Here is an 18172-nt window from a genome sequence, read left to right as displayed (position 1 = left end):
GAATCTTGACAAGCATCGATTATTTTCCCTACCAACCGTTTGCACTGCCCTCGTCGTCACACATTTGACCTTCGACATCGTCATTGACCTCGTTTCGCCATTAGCTTCCACCGTTCTCCTTGTTGGCTTGCTCTTCAGAATGTCACTTAGAGTGAGCATCGAGCTTCTCTCTTTCTCCCTTTGAGGTAAATAAGAAGTACATGTTTCGTAAATGATGCTTTTAGTTTTTGATAAATGTGATAGCTTTTAGTTCCAACACCATTTTTTGATATATGAGCCTAAAATATGATGATGTGCTTTTGATATATGAGCCCTATATGTGTTGATGTGCTGGAAGTTTTTTACATGGTGATATTATTTTATTTTAATTCTCTTTAGTTTAAATGTTTAGCATTATATATATCGACATAAAAAAAATATAGATTGTAGTTTATCATTTTTTTAAAGATAGGTTGTGTAAATCAAATGGTGTCATAACTATGTTTTAGGAGACCAAATTTGTTTATTGCTATGATTACAAATATTTAGATATAATTATTAGACTTTTAGTTATAAAATCCTAATATCCATTATAATATTTAAATAAATAAGTTATTTTATTGTAGAAAATCTATTTTGCTCCATTTGAACAATTATATTGATGTAGTGTTGTTCGTATACCCTGTTATTTTCGTTCATATATATATATATATATATATATATATATATATATATATATATATATATATATATATATATATATATATATATATATATATATATATATATATATATATATATATATATATATATATATATATATATATAGTTTAAAGGTGATATATTGGCATACTTACATTGACATTAAAACAACATTAATCTTTTTCTTTTGCACTTAAAATTAAAGTTAATAACCAACACATTATTAGAATGTCATATTATTGTGAAATCATATACGTTTCTGATATTGTAAATTTCTGGTTCCGCTCGTGATATGATTTTGAGATGTTTTGAACTTATGAATGTATTACTCTAATTTATGTTATCAAATAATCAAATATTACGTTTATGATTTAATGATATTGTTTACTCCGTTTTAAAAATGAAAATTTTGGTTTGATATTTAAGACATTATATGGTTTATTTTCATTTTTGGTAAATAATGAGGAAAAAATGCATTTTTCTGTAAAAATAAATTCTAACTTCTTTTTGTATATTAAAAACTAAAAATATAATGACCTATACAGATTTTCCTAGATGATTATATCTATAAACAATTACATTGTATTCTCATTGTTATAGCTTCCATGTCTTTGTCAAACAAATAACAAATTTATGTCAAACGCAATCTATATATATATATATATATATATATATATATATATATATATATATATATATATATATATATATATATATATATATATATATATATATATATATATATATATATATATATATATATATATATATATATATATATATATATATATATATATATATATATAGGGGCGGATTTAGGGTGGGTCACCGGTGGCACCGGCAACCCCTAACTTTTCCGGCCGTAGTGGAAAAATTTTCGAAAATTTTTAAAATTTTTATTTTTTCTACTATCGTGCAACCCCTAACTTTCCTGTGCACCCCCTACCGAGAAATCCTGCGTCCGCCCCTTATATATATATATATATATATATATATATATATATATATATATATATATATATATATATATATATATATATATATTTTACATTTTTCGTGTTTACACTTATAACACGCTATATCTTGTTTTGTCAAAGAAGTATGATGTCTTTTTCCTTAAATATATATTCTTAATTATGCATCCGTAAGTCTTTCCATGATACACCATAAATATATTTACGACCATTGTATTGCTATAACCAACAAAATAATATTAACAAGGTACATCCATTATCATAAAAATAAGAGTGACGTAGTTTCGATTTCGGCATCGACTTTTATATTTTGTGTTTTCAAATCTTATATATGTATTTTAAAATTAGTTTCAATAGTACTTTACCTATATTTCATTATATTCATATCTTTTATTTTCGTTTTTTCCTATAAATATTGACATCTCAAAAAGTTTTAATTTAGGATGTCGGTATATGTTAAAGTAATGAATGATACATGTTTATATCTTGTACGAACGGAAAGGCCAAGGCCCTTAAGCAATGTAAAAATTGGACAAAATGTATAATATTATGGCGGAAAGTATATTGAGAGATGTTATGATATTTTATAACGACTTGTGTGACAAATACATAGATAAAGTTGAGTTGCTATGGTGTGTAAAACAAGATAATGTTGAGTGGTTATAGTTTGCAATTTGCAAATGGTACAAAAATATAATCGCTTCGGCATAAGTACATAGAAATAGCAAACTAAGTGGCTACCGTTTGCAAATGGGACAAAGTGAGTTGCTATGGTGTGTAAAACAAGATAAAGTTGAAGAAACTTTTTAATGGATTATGGTGTAAGAATTACAACAAAAATTATTGTTTGTGCAATACATATAAACGTATTAGGAACACAGAACCGAAACACATATACTTGTATTCAACTTCTATAGTGATTTATATGGGTGTTCCGCTAACAGCCCCATTAGTTTTATCAGGAGGAGAATTCTGAATGTTTAAACTAGCTTTAAAATCGTTGAATAGTTGAGTAGGAAGGCCTTTGGTGAAGATGTCAGCATACTGAACGGAAGATGGAACATAAAATACACAAACATCACCTCGAGCAACCAGGTGACGAACAAAATGAATATCAATCTCAATCTGCTTCGTGTGTTGGTGTTGAACCGAGTTCGATGTCATGTAAACAGGGCTAATATTGTCATAGTAAACAATAGTTGCTTTGGTAGGAGGGCATCGAAGCTCACGAAGTAAATTACGAACCCAGCAAGTCTCGATGATAGCATTGGTAACGCCGCGATACTTCGCCTCTGCGCTGGATCGAGAGATGACCCCTTGTCTTTTAGAAGACCAGGAAATAAGATTATCACCGAGTATTAAAAAAATACCCGAAGTTCGAATGACGAGAGACGGGACATCCGCCCCAATTGGTGTCTGAATATGCATGAAGATCAGAAGTCGGGGAAACATGAAGTTGGAGACTGTGGTCCAGAGTCCCTCGAACATAGCACATTATACGCTTGAGTGCATTCATATGAGGCTTCCGGGGATCATGCATGAATAAACATATATGCTGAACAGTAAATGCGATGTTCGGGGGAGTAAACGTGAGATACTGAAGAGCACCGACAAGACTGCAATATATTTATGGATCCGCATCAGGAGTTCCAGTATTTTCCATCTTATGAGTGGTCTCTGCAGGGGTACGAGCTGGATTACACTAAAACATATTGGCTCTCCCAAGAATCTCAGAAGCATATTTCCGTTGAGACAAAAAGAGTCCTTGAGGAGAGTGAGTAGCAGAAATGCCGAGAAAATAGTACTTAAGGGCCCCAAATTCTGTCATGGCCAACTCTCTGCTAAGTTGAGTAATGATTGAATGGAGGAGAGAAGTAAAGGAGCATGTGAATACAATATCATCCATATAGAGTAACAAGTAGGCAGTGTCGCCTCCATGATGATGGATAAATAGAGACAAATCGGTAAGGCTGTGGTGAAATCTTATATGAAGAGCATGTTGAGTGAACCGCTAGTACTAGGCTTGAGGTGCCTGCTTGAGACCATATAGAGATCTATGAAGATGAAAAACATGGTCCGGGTGTTGAGGATCACGAAGACCGGGCGGTTGATGCATGTAAACGGTCTCCTAAAAAGCATTTTTCGCATCTAGCTGGTGAATGGACCAGTCCCGTGAAATAGCCAAACTGAGTACCAGGTGTATAGTAGCCGGTTTGACAACCGGGCTGAACGTCTCATCACAATCAATCCCCTGCTGCTGATTACGCCCATTTGCCACCAGGCGAGCTTTATATCGAGAAAGAGATCCGTTAGCATTAAATTTCTATTTAAAAAGCTACATAGAGCAAACTACGTTAACCCTTGAAGATTGTGGTATTAGGACCCAAGTACCATTTGTAATAAGAGCATTATATTCCTCGTGCATGGCTTTATGCCAGTTTGGATATTTCAAAGCCTGGAGATGTGACTTGGGACAAAGGAAATGGAAGTAGTGTGAAGTTTTAGGCGGGTGACAGTTTTGACAGTACCACTTTTGGAGCGAGTGTGCATGGGATGAGGAGGAGGTGAGGTTGTGGGGGGCTCAAGAGGAGAAGGTAGGAAGGGAGACTCCTCATGATCATAAGTGGGAGGGGTAGGAGAAGAACTAATATGTTCTATAGGAGCAGAAGTAGGAGGGGTAGGATGTAATATATGACGAAGGGTAGGAGAAATATCATATCAGATAACAAGTTATAGGAAGGAGGTTTGATAGGAGTGATTGAATCATATTGTAGCACCTGGTTTCCGGTTTTGAGGAGAAAGAGGAGTAGATCAAGAAGAGGAGAAGGAGATCAGTCATCCTTGTGTCATTTCAACATTTTCCTTGAGGTATATCTCGTTTTTCCCCTGTCTCTATGCTTAGGATTTCATTTGGGACACTCTTGAGCAATTCTTCAAGCTTGCTTGTGCTTAATGTTTCGTAATAAGTGGATTAACCTTTAGATCTAGGCAAGATTGAGCTCCAGGAGCTCAGATCTGTGAGCTTTATGGCCCCATGTGGCTTGTTCATCCTAGATCTACCCTTTTGAGGCATTTTGCACCCTAAAATCCACATTAGTGAATATCCACACGTAAAGTTGGAAACTTTACGTGTGATTTGGGTCCTAGAAGTCCAGATCTATGAATGGCATGGACTGAAATCGAGTAAATCTGTGTATTTGGTGGATGCATGGCGACGACTCGGCGAGTCGTATAGGTGACTCGGCGAGTCTGGTCACGAATCACCGATTTGGTCCCTTCATGATGTGTCGAGTTGAGCCGTGAGTCACAGGGGGTGACTCGGTGAGTTGGGAGCTGAACTCACCCATGTTAGGACTCGGCGAGTCAATGCCCTGACTCGGCGAGTCCAAGGCAATCTTCATAGATCAAGAACAGACTCGGCGAGTTGTTCATACAACTCGGCGAGTCTTAGCATAAAGTGTTCTTCGGATGAAGATGAACTCGACGAGTTGTTCATACAACTCGGCGAGTAGGATGAAGGAGTTGAATGACAGTTAGAAGGTGAACTCGTTGAGTCATAGCCCGACTCGACGAGTAGAATCAGGGACCCAGGACAATGGTTTGCTAGGGACTCGGCGAGTGGTGATCCACTCGGCGAGTCGGGTCAACTGAAAGTTGACTCTAGCATTGGCTTAGAGCTAGACCAGGGGTAAAATGGTCATTTTACCTAAAGGACAGTTAGCAGTGTTTGATTGAGTATGTTGTGGGAATTGCAGCCGGAGGACTCCCGGAGCAGCAGCAGTCAGTTAGTTCCCGATCAGTTCAGCAGCTACTTTGAGGTGAGTTACCTTCCAGTAGTAGTGGGTCTAAGGCCACACGGCCGGCCCACCAGTAGGAGATGTATGATAGATGATTGTCTTTGTGATATCATCTAGGTTTGCTATTACCTGTTATGTTGCATGCTATCATGATACTGTTGGATTAGTGTCTAAGTCCATAACTATTTTGGTATGTACTTGACCCGATGGTGCATGGTCCTTTTGGGTTGCCTTCACCAAAGCAACTTGATTGGAGAAATGAATAAAGAGAGAGAGGATAATATGATTTATTAATATGTTATAAGAATAATATATTAAAGGAGAAATCATATTTGTTTAATTAATATTGGTCAATAATTAATTAAGAATTAGTTTTGTGATCAAATGTAATTAATTAAACTAGAGGGGCTGAATTGTAATTATGTGATAGTTACAATATAAGGTAAGGATTATCTTATATAGATGGTGAACGAATTAGAGGTGTAAATCCCTTAGAATTCGAGTATGATAAGGATTCAAGGATTATCTTATTGGTTGCTTAATGGATAATCAACTAGATAAGGATAATGACTGAAACCCTATCTCTACACCTATATAAACACCCCTAGGGCCATGAATCCGTGTATCCCTTCCCAAGAGGTCCTAAATACGAATTCTAACCTCTCACCCCTCTCTTTATACCTTCTCCACTTGCTTATGGTGTTTGTGAGCCATTAGAGGAGTGACACTTGTGACTTTAAGCCTTCCAAAGTCAATACAAGGAGATTTGTGATTGTTATTGCTACATAACAATCAAGGTAACATTATAAACTCATTCTTATGTTAATATGATTATTTGAATGCTAGAATTAGGGTTTATAGTCTTGGATTCAAAGCATGTACAATAGAGAAACCTAGATCCAAGCATTAGGGTTTGTATGAGCACATAGGATGTCTTATGACCAAAACCCAACAGTGGTATCAGAGCCTTGATTGGTTTCAATTGTATTGATGCATATTTGATCGAAATAAGCACTGAAAATCGATTTTTTGAGTTTCTGAATGTTTGACTCGCCGAGTCACTTGGTGAACTCGCCGAGTCAGCTGTACTCGACGAGTCCAGGTCCAGACTCGACGAGTCAAAGGGTCTGACAGCTCAGATTCGCGATTTTCTTCCTGTTTTGGTTTTGGATAATTACCATAAACTTGTTTTTGTGATAAAATCCAAATTTTTTCATTATTATGTGATTATCCTTACCAAAATAGAAGATAATTTTCAAAGTTTAGATAATCACTTGTTTTATTAGATAAAGTTTGATTATTTGTAATTTAGATTTGAATTATCTTGTGAAATAGTTTCAATTTATCCCTTTAGGTTTTATAGTTTAAATTTGAACCCCAAAAGTTTTGTTGTTTTGAAATTTAAATAGTTAAAACCCTAATGTTTTGAAATGTTTCAAAACTTGCCCTCAAGTTTTGGAATTTAAAGTTGATTAAAAGGTTAATTAGAAATGTTAAATTCTAAAACTCTAGTAATGTTTTGAAAAAGTTCAAATCACACCCTTATGGTTTTATTAATTAATTAAGGTGTATAATTAAAAGAGATTTAATAAATCCATAAAAGTTTAGGTTAACCTTTTAATTGAATTAAAAGTGTAATTGTTAAAGTTAACCATATAGTATTTTAAAAGTATAAAATACACTCTATACTATATATAACATTAAAAGTCTAACATTATATATATGTATGAGTAAAAGTCAGTCTTACCGTTAGTAGGCCTCATTCACGAAGCTGGTCTATAAGGGGTGTTTAAGGAAATTGCCTATAAAATGGCGATTGAATGGGTATCCACTCTTACCCACCGCACTCTTGACTAGTGGAGGGTCGTTAGCCGAACGGGTAGGATAGGACGAAACCTTCCATTATAAGTATAATGAAATACAGAGTAACTAAATGTTTCGCAAATTCCCAATCTTAGTTACTTAGGCAAAAGTGAATTGATGCAATTCCATGAAATTACACTTTGTGCCCTTGCAAAGACGTTAGTGGAGCGTGTGTGGTTTACCGGCACACTAAATGGTTCTAAGCAAAGGTAGCAAAGGGTGACTCAATGTTTGTCATAGTTCGGTGGAGCGTGTGTGGTTTACCGGCACATCGAATAGGTGATTGTAACATGTGAGGGCACCATGTAGTTCGCATGGTTATTCACACCCGCTTTGTGATCCTCGGCATCCCAATCACAAACAAGAGGGGCATATCGAGATTTAAACATGCCATTGAAATGTTCAATGAATCTCAAAGGATCTAGGAGTTTTCATAGATTTAAAACTTAAATTTCTTTTTCGTTTTTCATGGTGGAAATTAGTGAATCGTCATTCACTTACCTTCAAATGTTCTGCATTTGGGTTACGGCATCCCTCTCCCGAGTTGTAGGATATTGTGTTGGGTCCTAGCCTTGGAATTTCATTTGGGTGATTTACCAAGGACTCAATCAATCAACTAACTTGAATTCGTTTTTCTCCCGATGTCAAAGTTCGACAACTATGGTCTTCTCAAATCCCGTGGAACAAGCATTCCACATGAAGATGATATTCCATGATTCGATCGAGGAACAAGAAATCATGCTTCACTTCCTCCTCCTCCTCCAATTATTCTCCCTAACCCACAAGTTCAAAGGCTTGAAAAGTTCAAGATCACTCAAGCCCTTTTGGCAAGTAAACATAAAGAGGGCAAGTCAGTGTGTGCACACGTCTTAGGGATGAAGTCACACATTGATAGGTTAAGAATGTTGGGATCCGTTGTCTGTGAGGAAATGGCTGTTGATTGGGTTCTTCAGTCACTTCCCAACTCATATAGTAAGTTCGTAAGAGAGTACTATATGATGAGCTATGACGTGACCCTTATAGTTTTCACCTATATGCTTGTTGCTGCTGAATCAGCAATGGTTTGGCGCAATAGAAAAGCAAAGTTAATTGGTGAATCTGCCTTCAAGACCTCTATGGATATAGACAATGGCAATGAAAGACATGCAATGATCGAAAAGTTTGATCATAAGAGAAAGGCGATGTCTGAAGTAGTTCCATGTGTTGTTCCAAAAGAGTCAATTTGCTTTTATTGCCAAGAGAAGGGGCATTGGAGATGAAGTTGCCCTATTTACCTAAGAGATCTAAGAGATGGGAGAGTCAAAAGTATGACTACGCTTTAGGTAAGAATCCACTATCTAACTCCATTAAGTTCCTATTCATTGATTCTTAATACATGATGTGATAAGATTGCATTTGAATGTTTTGAAGGATCGGTGAAAAGAAAGGAAGCTTAATAAGAGAGCAAGATGAATCTAATCACAAGAGATGGATCTTGATCGCATGGACTTGAAGATTGGATTTTGAGCTTAGATAGTTATGATAGAGTTGTTAGAAATTTTCCTTTTACATAGTTTTCAATGGATTTTGCATTGTAAGGACAAATGTTTTTCCGCTGCTTTTATAAATAAAATAATTTTTTGACTTATTTATTTATTTGTTTACTTCCTTGCAATGAAATTGTTATGAAAATTGATGTTTGCATATTTCTACAACGAATGGATATGATTCTTAGTTATGTTATTTATGGAAGGGTCAAGAATTTACCAAATAGGGAGAGTTTCTCATCGCCCAAGTTTCAATTGGACCGAAACTTGGAATCATGCAACTTGGTTGCACGATGAATGAGAAATTACGTATTTGGAAATTAGACTAACTCATTGACAAAGTGTCAAGTGAAAGGACTAGGAGATCGAGTACACAAAGTTGTGTGTTGATCAAGTTCACCATAAGAGTAACAAAGATATTCGTCATCATTTACTGAAGGTTTAGTAAATATGATTATACTTACAAGATTAAGTGTAATTTTGAATTGATTAAAGGGTTTAGATCAATAGCAAAACGAATAAGAAGAATCAAATAGGCAGAAAGATAAGAGTTTCTCCATTCTAAGAAGAAGGGAGAGTGGCTTTTATGCTTTATGATAGGTCTTAATGATTAAGAACCATATCTCAATTGATCCTCTAAGTGAGTCTTGGTACAATTGTATGTCCAAGAAGAGGAATCAAAGATTGATGAAATGGTCAAATCAAGAAGACAATCATACTTTGTTCCAATAACAAGTCTTAAAGTTAAGATTGTGACAATGAGTAAAAAGTATTAAAGGTTTATAACATTCATCAAATGTGGAAAGTTGTGATGTCTTGGATAAGACAAAGACCAACTATGACCAATTTATGAAGTGTTTTGATACAAGCTACACTAACTCTTGAAAATTTGTTTGTCAAGAAATGTTTATTGACAAAAGAATCTTATATGTCAAGGAGTCAGTGGGAGTCTTAATGGTCTCGAAAAGTTTCAAGAACAAATCAAATAAACCTTATCGATCATCACTAGCACACGAGTTGAGGTTTACAACCTATCGTGAAGACATTATTTTGTTTCTGTGCCAATCCAATCGAGTTAATTATGCATGTGAGTCCTATGAGTTCTCATTTGAATGCGTAAAACGCAAGGACCTTGATCAATGAAAGGTACATTGATAGGAAAAAGGTAAGATACTTAACTACTTGGAAGACGTGGTGGGCAGCTGTGCTACCATAAGGCAAGAAATCAAGATTAAGAAAGTTCGATCCATATGAGTTTGAATTTGTCGTAAACTTTGGTTTTAACAAATTCGCATGGATAGGAACACATATACCGTTTAAATCTAAGTGTCATAAGATTTCCTCCTTCATGAAAATGATTGTGAGAAAATGCTTTCACTAAGAAAGATTTTAAAAGATAGTGATTGTAAAATTGCATTCTCAAATTCGATCATGGTTACGACATCCCTTTCCATAATTTGAATTGTGAGGTTTGGCAATTAGTCTTAATTATTAAGACACACATATGAGCTATCTAAGGCAAAAGTGTATAAGTTCAAGAAGCCTTGATAAAAGATTATCAAAGCACTAAGTATTAGAAACATGAACTTAAGAAATTCAATAAGTATTGTTTTTCTGAAAGTTAAGATGTTTATGAATACATGTCGAAGCTAGTGGGAGCATAAGTGTTATGTTTTATAATAATCATCATGATAGTGGGAGCATAAATGTTATGATTGTATGATTATTAAGGCACGTATTGCATAGTTGGCAATATTAATTATAGAAAACAAGAGTCATACTTTGCAAAGTTGTAAGAGTTGAAAGGTTGTTTTGCTATAATTAAGGGAGAGAATATTATGCTTCATTTCAAATCTAAAGGATTAGATTGCGAAATGTTGATAAATTTAGTCAAAGGTACATAGTGTGTTCTTAAAATTTCGATTGTGATTACGGCATTCCTCTTCGCAATTCAAGTTTTGAGAACATAGCAAATAAAACATTATGCGTCGTGTCCCATACGCTTTGGGTATAGGATCGATTGCGAATGCTTTAATGTTTGACCATTCTAAAATTTTCCAAATGTATAGTGCATTTAGAGGGAAAAGGGACTAGAATTGGTTTTGACTAAAATAATTAAACAATTATCAAAGGACAATCCAAAGTTCGACGAGGATTGGTCGCTTGCGAGTAGTTGGAAGTATAGTATTGGAAATTATGGAAGTGTTTCCATATTGGATGGACGATATCGACATCATTACGAATAGATAAGATTCTATTAAGAATGAGTTGTCATATGGAAAATATGGAAGTGTGTCCATGTTGGGAAGTAAATATTGAAAATCTATGTCTAGATTAGAAACTTTTATGCAAAAGGATGTTCAAAGGAATGTACTTTGAGAGAGAGACATCATATCTAAGGAATTGTCTTGTAACAATCTCCGATAGAGGACTTTGTAATATCATTGGCAATAGTCTTTGTGACTTTGGTGCAGTGACATTACGAAAGGATCGTTGCATAAAGTGTTAGAATCTAATATATTCTATAAGTAACAAGAATTTGATATTCTTACACTTAAGAAAATGGATTTGGAGTTGTAAAATGAGAATGATTGGAAATGTGTTCAATTTGTCTATTTCACAAAAGTAAGAACCATAGGTAAACATTGTGTGCATGCTAGGAGCATGGGACAAGTTTTGGAATTCAAATGCGAAGTTGATTACCCGAAACGACAAATAATGAGTAATCGATATGGTGATAAATAAAACGTGTTTTGTTTATACTCAAAGGTTTGAGGCCATATGGGATTAGTATTATTCTTGTGTTTCACCTTGCATGTTTTGACTTCCAGAATAATTGAGTTTATTAAGAATAATCGAATTATTCAAACGGGCCACAGTCGTTCATATGTTGGAAGTAGATATGAATGAAGACTGTCGTGAATTGGTGTGTGGATTGTCTAGAAGAGTATTAGACATAAGCAAATGTTTGCTGCAACGTTCATGAGTGCTTATGAATATGATTTGAGCATTGGATTAAACCCACGCTCACTTGGATCACTCCATGAATTGTATTACGGGTGATTGGTGAGACGATAACATCTTATATTCTTGAAACCGAGATGTGTGAGTTGTATCTTGCGAATCGGTTGCACATTGATAATATGTAAACGCACTAGTAACTTGGTGTTATAAAACATATTGTTGTGTGTGATTTGGTTAGTGAGTGCAAGCGAACATTGTATCAAAGTTTATCCGTTCCTTTTATCCAAAGTAGGATAAAAGCGATATCTTTGGGCCCCTCGATGGTTTAGTGATGACATACGTAAATGCTCGGCCGGGCTAGGGCTAATTTGATTTGTTCAATTAGTCTGTTGTCATAAATCGGAAATCGAGAAGTAGTACAAAGAGAATGATTAGAAATCATATCTCATACGATATCTAGAATGGAGGAATATATGATCCCTTATCTAAGGACACGTGTATCTGATATGATCAGAGTTGACAGCAGCTTTGGAAAGCTACGATTGCAGATCAGGATCTGAAGTCATACGCAGAATAGTTGTTAGACTTATCCAAGTGGGAGACTGTTGGATTAGTGTCTAAGTCCATAACTATTTTGGTATGTACTTGACCCGATGGTGCATGGTCCTTTTGGGTTGCCTTCACCAAAGCAACTTGATTGGAGAAATGAATAAAGAGAGAGAGGATAATATGATTTATTAATATGTTATAAGAATAATATATTAAAGGAGAAATCATATTTGTTTAATTAATATTGGTCAATAATTAATTAAGAATTAGTTTTGTGATCAAATGTAATTAATTAAACTAGAGGGGCTGAATTGTAATTATGTGATAGTTACAATATAAGGTAAGGATTATCTTATAAAGATGGTGAACGAATTAGAGGTGTAAATCCCTTAGAATTCGAGTATGATAAGGATTCAAGGATTATCTTATTGGTTGCTTAATGGATAATCAACTAGATAAGGATAATGACTGAAACCCTATCTCTACACCTATATAAACACCCCTAGGGCCATGAATTCGTGTATCCCTTCCCAAGAGGTCCTAAATACGAATTCTAACCTCTCACCCCTCTCTTTATACCTTCTCCACTTGCTTATGGTGTTTGTGAGCCATTAGAGGAGTGACACTTGTGACTCTAAGCCTTCCAAAGTCAATACAAGGAGATTTGTGATTGTTATTGCTACATAACAATCAAGGTAACATTATAAACTCATTCTTATGTTAATATGATTATTTGAATGCTAGAATTAGGGTTTATAGTCTTGGATTCAAAGCATGTACAATAGAGAAACCTAGATCCAAGCATTAGGGTTTGTATGAGCACATAGGATGTCTTATGACCAAAACCCAACAGATACGTTATATGCAATAGTAGTAGAGTTCGGTTGTTAGGACTGCTGGGTAGTCAGACACCCCAGAATTATCTGACTGTATGTGATGGTATGCTTGTATGTTGGTCTATTATGTTATGCGATAGAGGTAGCGGAAGGGGACCAGTCCCCGAGGATCGGTTGTTAGGACCGATGGGTAGTCAGCACCCCAGAATGGCTTGACATGGGTAGTTAGCACCCCAGAATGGCTTGACACGGGTAAGACGGCACCCCAGAATGGCCGTATGGGTAGGTCGGCACCCCAGAATGGCCGTACTGGGTAGTCAGGCACCCCAGAATAGCCTGGCATTGCGTATGTTATGTGATTGTATGGTATGTGGTACGTTGGGGGAACTCACTAAGCTTTGTGCTTACGTTTACAGTTTTGTTTTCAGGTACCTCTGCATCGAAGGGGAAGGAGCCGGCGCGGTAGCGGCACGTCATACACACACTCTTCGGTTTCCGCATTTACGAGATTTACTGGGATTGTACTCTGATATTTTGATGGTATGTATGGTTTGACCTTTTAGAACATGGTTACGATGTGTTATGGTGTGATCAAACAATGTTTTTATTTGTTTTCTAAAGTAATATTTTAAAATGAAATTTTCGGACGTAAAAATTGGGTCGTTACAAGTTGGTATCAGAGCCCTGGTTTGAAGGATTCGGACACGCCTTCGGGAGTGTTTGGACTCAAATCGAGGGATTGAAAGATTTTCCAAAAGAAATTGTTCTTTAAAACCCAGAAAAGAGTCATAAGAAAGAGCAAAGTGTGTGACGTGCGCAACCGGCCGAGCTCAAGTAAGTATTCCCCATAGTACCCATACAAGTTTATGTTATGTTTATCAGCTTACGTAGAACTGCATGCTAGAATAGGCTAAGGATCTAGGAGTGATGCCTTATGTGCCTGCTTATGTGTTACAGCTTTATGAATATTGCATGCTAGAATTGAGTAGACAGCAGTAGGATAGCCTGTTTAGGTTATGCCTGAAAGTATGAGCTTAGCATCCTATGCTAAGTGTCGTTTCTTGTTATAAGAATAGTTTTGGCTTGAGTCTGTTTTTCCCTTATCCGAATGCTGCTTGCTTCGTGCTTGGTGGGATTCTGAGTAATGGGAGTTAGCCACTAGGTAAACACGTCACACCACATGTAATCAAGGTTGAATAATCCCAAAGTATTAGAACTGGCCCTATTGCGTAGCTCTTGTTTGAGTCCAACCGTTGTAGGGACGGATCTTTTACTTGAAGGATTATCTAATCCTCATCACATGTGATGGTGTTTAGGTGGTGGCTAACTGGCATTATGAGGAGACCTACAGCAGCTGAGGACCAGTCGTGTTGAACTTGAGTTTTCCCTAGGGCAAGCCTAGGATGAGAATAACAGAGAGTAGCGGTAGTAAAGGGGAGCTGGTGGAGTCGAGGAATTCCTCGAGAAGGTACGGATAGATGTGGAAGGTAGTATGGGCCCGTACTACTGAAAGCAGAGGATCCGTACCCGAGCCGAGGAAGGCCAAGACGAGACCAAGGAACCTGTAAGTAGTTGAGATCCCTCAGAAAGTAGCAGTACCACTAATGATTATTATGATGTTGTGCAGAATGGTGGTACTTCGACCGAGACCGACAGATGGCGGGTCAGGAGAGGGGTCAGGTTCGGGATCAGGCACCGAGCCGATTGATGAGAGGCTACGTGAGTTCATCACGTCGGAGATCACTAGGGGCATCCTTGAGTCGACCCCCATCATCTTTGGGTCGATCAAGGAAGGGATCGTGGAGTTGATGGAGGATCGCCTACGGGCATTCAGGAGCGACTTGGCCTCTAGCCAGTCGGGATCTCGCACACTGTCCTTCAAGGACTTCAGGGGCAGTGGTGTGCCGGATTTCCATGGGGTGAAGGACCCCATTGTTGCCAGGCGATGGATTGCGGATATTGAGTCCGCCCAGTTGACCAGCTTCTGCCCTGAGGGGTCGAAGGTGAGGTACGCAGCAGGGTGTTTACGGGACCGAGCCCGGGATTGGTGGGAGTCAGTGGGTGACTCGTTGGGAGCCTCGGCTATCGAGGCAATGACCTGGTCGGACTTTGTGGCTAGTTTCAGGGCGGAGTTTGCACCAGCGGTCGAGCTTCAGCAGCTGGCCAGGGAGTTTCTAGACATGAGACAGACGACAGAGACCGTGGCGGAGATCACCGCCAAGTTTCGGGAGAGGGCTTTATTGGTGCCCCAGTATGCAGGTGACGAGGATATGAGGAGGACTCGTTACCATGATATGCTACGAGCTGACATTCGGGAGCATGTTAGCTTTTCGGCTTGCCCTACCCTGGACTCCATGATTGCCAGGGCTAGGGAGAGAGAGATAGATTTGGAGCACATCTGGAAACGGAAACTTGAGGACGGTCAGGCAGCAGGGGCTTCGGGGAAGAAGCCCAAGGGATCAGATGGGAGGCCGAAAGGCCAGTCGGGACCGAGCCGCTGCAGGAGGTGCGGCAGGCCGCACGAGGGGGCGTGCAGGATGGGATCGTCAGGCTGCTACAAGTGCGGCAAGTTTGGGCATATCAGCAGGGATTGCACTGCTCCTGCGACAGTTATTCAGACATCGGAGTTGCTGTGTTTCCACTGCAACCAGAGGGGCCACAAGAAGGCCAATTGCCCCATGTTGACAGTTTCAGCGTCAGTGAAGGCGCCAGCTCCAGCGACCCTGCGGATCACGGATGGCCGTTAGGGCAAGGCAGAGGCTCCAGTGGTGAGGAGTCGGGCATTTCAGTTGACTGCCGAGGAGGCACACGCCGCGCCCGATGTGGTGACAGGTATGATTCCTTCCTTCTATCTTTTATTTTACGTTGTTATGATATTGATATGTGCTCCGTGTGTATACATGTGTATTAGGATCGTTCCATGTGAACGGCATCCCAGTTCAGGTATTGTTCGACTCGGGTGCATCCCGATCGTTCGTTTCTCTTGCCCTTAGCAAGAGATTTCATGAGACCTCAGGCAAGTTAGATTGCCCGTTAGAGGTAGAGATTGCTGACGATCGATCGGTGCGAGCATCGATGGTGTTTTGAGATTATGTTCTGCGACTGTTTGAGGAGCGTTACCTGGTAGACTTGGTTCCCATTCCATTGCGTGGGAACAAGGTGATTATTGGTATGGATTGGTTGAGCCCTAATGGGGCAGTGATAGATTGCGCACAGCAGCTAGTGCGAGTCAGGACCCCAAGCGGGGGAGAGTTAGTGATTCATGGAGAGCGGCCGCAGTGTGGACCCACTGTATGTTCAGCAGCAAGGGCTAGGCGCTACCTTCAGCAGGGATGCGCGGGTTATGTCGCGTATGTGATGGATACCCGGGAGGCGGGTAAGGCGACCGTGAGCGAGGTCCCGGTGGTTCGAGATTTTGCTGATGTTTTCCCGGAGGAACTACCTGGGATACCTCCGGAGCGACAGGTGGAGTTCAAGATTGACCTCATTCCCGGTGCGGCTCCGATAGCCAAAGCACCATATCGGTTGGCTCCTCCCGAGATGCAGGAGTTGTCTACGCAGCTGCAGGAGCTGCTGGACAAAGGATTTATTCGGCCGAGCAGTTCACCCTGGGGAGCACCGATTCTGTTTGTAAGAAAGAAGGACGGGTCGCATCGGATGTGTATAGATTATTGGGAGCTGAACAAGGTAACGGTGAAGAACCGATACCCGCTTCCAAGGATTGACGACCTATTTGACCAGCTTCAGGGAGCATCTTGGTTCTCCAAGATTGACTTGCGTTCGGGGTATCATCAGATGAGGGTCAGGGAGGAGGATATGCAGAAGACTGCGTTTCGGACGCGCTATGGTCATTACGAGTTCGTGGTGATGCCGTTTGGGCTCACCAATGCTCCTGCCGCGTTCATGGACCTCATGAACCGCGTGTGTAGACCGATGCTGGATCGGTCTGTGATAGTCTTTATCGATGATATCTTGGTCTATTCCAAGACTCGGGAGGAACACGAGGAGCATCTGAGGGAGGTATTGGAGACCCTGAGGAGGGAGAGCTTGTATGCCAAGTTCTCCAAGTGTGAGTTTTGGTTGCGCGAGGTGCAATTTCTTGGACACCTCGTCAACCAGAACGGGATTCTGGTTGATCCAGCTAAGGTCGAGGCCGTGATGAGATGGGAGGTCCCGAAGTCTCCATCCGAGATTCGGAGCTTCCTGGGATTGGCAGGCTACTATCGGAGATTTATCCAAGATTTCTCCAAGATAGTCGTACCCCTGACACGACTGACGAAGAAAGCCGTGGTCTTTCGGTGGGGACCCGAGCAGCAGGCTGCGTTTGAGATGCTGAGACAGAAATTGTGTGAGGCACCGATCCTAGCCCTGCCTGAGGGCGTAGAGGATTTTGTGGTTTACTGCGATGCGTCCATTTCAGGGTTGGGCGCAGTTCTGATGCAGAGGGGGCATGTCATTGCCTACGCTTCGCGGCAGCTCAAGCCTGACGAGGCAAATTACCCGACGCACGATTTGGAGTTGGGGGCGGTGGTCTTTGCCCTCAAGATTTGGCGGCATTACCTCTACGGGGTTCGGTGTACCATCTACACGGACCACAAGAGTTTGAGGTACCTCATGGACCAGCCGAATCTGAATGTGAGGCAGCGGCGGTGGTTGGACGTGGTGAAGGATTATGATTGCGAGATCCTTTACCACCCGGGGAAGGCCAATGTGGTGGCCGATGCGCTTAGCCGCAAGACGGTGCCGATCAGGGACGTCTGTTTGAGGATGACTGTGGTGACTCCCCTGTTGGAGCAGATTCGGGAGGCTCAACAGGAGGCTATCAAGGAAGAGCATCGGAAGAGCGAGCGTGTGGTGGGTCAGGTTTCCTCCTTTGATTATGATGGCAGAGGACTTTTGACATTACACCGTAGCGTGTGGGTGCCGTATCACGGTGGCGTGCGTCAGACTTTGATGGAGGAGGCGCACAAGTCCCGATTTTC

This window comes from Lactuca saligna, chromosome 1, assembly GCF_052625555.1.
Source record: "Lactuca saligna cultivar CGN05327 chromosome 1, ASM5262555v1, whole genome shotgun sequence".
Classification (NCBI taxonomy): Eukaryota; Viridiplantae; Streptophyta; class Magnoliopsida; order Asterales; family Asteraceae; genus Lactuca; species Lactuca saligna.
This window is presented reverse-complemented; position numbering follows the sequence as displayed.